General features: G+C 46.0%; 1 long non-coding RNA gene across 1 annotated transcript; it reads right to left on the reverse strand.

Annotated features, from left to right (window-relative positions):
• Positions 1–342: 342 nt before the first annotated feature.
• On the reverse strand, positions 343–2389 carry LOC115459749. Its single transcript, XR_003940327.1, has 3 exons — positions 1981–2389; positions 1679–1680; positions 343–576 (listed from the first exon to the last, which is right to left on the reverse strand). It is a non-coding gene; the product is annotated as an uncharacterized LOC115459749 (long non-coding RNA).
• Between the last annotated feature and the right edge of the window lie 187 nt (positions 2390–2576).

Genomic DNA, 2576 nt, shown 5'->3' on the forward strand with positions numbered 1-2576 from the left:
AGACTTCCACCAGGGGTGTGCTGGTAAATTGTTAACAGGGGGCTCTCTCTCGCCAGCAAAGTAAAAGAGAATTCAGGAGGGGCCCAAGCCCACATTTTGGGATCCATTTGTTAAAAGTAGCCATGGAGAACCGGCTCCCAAAATTCTTAAAAACTTAACAAACGGCTCTCGAGAGCCTGTGAGAGCTGCTCCAGCACACCATGACTTCCACCTTCATCATAACCAGCCCCCACTAGGGCTATAGTGGTACAAGTTTTCATTCACAACAACCCCTATTTTTAACCCTCCAACCCCCATCCAAAGACCAGATAGCTCAAGCACCGAGTATATTTGCCCCACTGGATCTGCCCACCAGGTGTCACCAGTGTGCCACCACAGACTTCCAAGAGGTTCAGGAGGTGTTTGGGTTTAACAAGCTGCTCTGCTCTCCCCTCACCCAACTGCTATCACACACCAGTGGGTATTTGTGGTAATACTACATCTGCTTTTCCAGGTGGTGCATGTATTAGATTTGGATTAGAGCTGGGACTAATTCCCCACTGGATTATATTAATACCTGTCACCTCTTTTTTAAAACTTCATCCCATTGACGGAGCTCAGCCAGGAGGTGAGGGAACCGCCTCCCATGCCGGCGACGATGAGAGCCGAGAGCGGACGGGGCTTCCTGGCCTCCGAGGAGGGGCGGATGGCTCAGAGTCAGGACCTGCTCTCGGCAGGAGAGCACAGAAGGCCCCGGAAGGGGAGATTTCCAGCGTGCAGGGAGGCGGCGCTCCAGGGGGGCAACAGACGGAGGAGGAGGCCGGCTTCTCTATGGGATCCCAGAGGAGTGCTGAAGTTTTGAGTAAGTCTTCACTTTTGCCAAAACCTCCAAACTTTACACTGGAAACTATTTGGGATGCATTGCTTACTTTGGAAACTTCATTGTCCCAGAAAATGTTATTATTGTCACAGGCCTCTCAGCTTCCAACCGAGACTGTTACTCAATTGGGCTTGCAAATAAAGACTGTGGGAGAAAGAGCGGAGGCCCATGATTTGGCTATTAAATCGGTTCAGGCTGTACAGACTACTATGATTACTGATAGTAAATGGTTGCACAGGAAGATTGAGGCGCTTGAAAATCGGCAGAGGGCTAATACTCTGCGAGTGATCAATTTTCCCAAACAACAGTTGATTGCACCGATAATGACTTTTAAAAATACCTCTTTGAGGTGTTGAAGGTGTCTGAGACGGCATGCCCGCCTATCTCGCAGATTTATTACTTACAGCCTTTCAAGAGAGGGGTTCAAGGAGAGCGGGCTGCTAGCGAGGAGTCTGGGCGGTTTGACACCTTGGACTTTATTCGGGAGTTGGAGGGGGAAGAGGGGCAAGGGGAGCGAGCTACCCTTATAGTGACTTTTGTTACACAGATTGAGAGAGATAGGATTTTGAAGTTATTCTTTAAATATCGGAAAGAAAAGTTTTTGAATGTACAAGTACGGATGTATCCTGATGTGACCAAGGTAACGCAGAGGAGGCGACAGGCTTTTCTTAAGTTGCGCCCCACTGTGTTTCAGTTGGGGGGCCTTTTTTGGCTCAATTATCCCTGTAAATGTGTGGTGAAGCTGAATGCTGTAAAATATGTGTTTTTTGAACCGGTTCAATTAAAAGCATTCCTGGATTCCCGGGGGGGCAGGGGGACTCCTTCTCCGGCACCTGGGGCGGTGGTAACATCTCCACCTCAGCTATAATGGCCTTCCATGACTCCCTACAGTGCCTTTTTCTTTTGAGTGGATTAATTTTGGTTTTACTTTTCCCAGAATAGTGGCTTGGTCCCTGGCCTCAGTTGTGGACTAACAGGGGAGGCGGGAGAGTATGTTGATGGAGTTTTTTTTTTTAGTGTAAAAATGTTCTTACAGTTCTCCTTGATTGTACAAGAGGTATTCTTGGTACTGTATATGTGAAATGTATAAATAAAGTTATAAAAAAAAACAAAAAAAAAACTTCATCCCATTGGTCTTGTGTGGGCTTCAAAAAGATATAAACAGGATGGAGTCAGTCCAGTGGGTGGCTACCAAAATGGTCAGTGATCTTTATCATAAAGCATAAGGGGCCAGACTTAAAAATCTCAATATGTATATATTGGAAGAAGTCTCTTTGAACTGAAAGGAGGCTCTGGAATGAGGGGGTATAGGATGAGGCTGAAAGGGGACTGACTCAGGAGTAATCTAATAAAATGCTTCTTTGCAGAGGTAGTGGAGATAAAGACTGCATGGGGCAAGAAAAGATGATCTCTATGGGAAAAGAAGGGACTGTACAGCTCAGCAGTTGGGTTGGATGGGAAGACTGGATAGGCCATATACTGTACGGTCTTTATCTGCCATCATGTTCTCTGTTTCTTTGTTTTGTAATCCTTAGGAATCGTTTCTTTCTCTTTTTTTTCCCTAGGGGAGATTATTGAATTCTAGCGACACTAGAGAGCCTCATGAACATGTTAAAAGCTTATGAATTGAAGAGAGTTTAAATCCTGACTATCTATAGGGCAGACACCATCCCATGTCACTGGATACGTTACCCTGCAAAGATCACTACAGGATAAG

The sequence above is a fragment of the Microcaecilia unicolor genome, unplaced genomic scaffold (assembly GCF_901765095.1).
Source record: "Microcaecilia unicolor unplaced genomic scaffold, aMicUni1.1, whole genome shotgun sequence".
Taxonomy (NCBI): domain Eukaryota; kingdom Metazoa; phylum Chordata; class Amphibia; order Gymnophiona; family Siphonopidae; genus Microcaecilia; species Microcaecilia unicolor.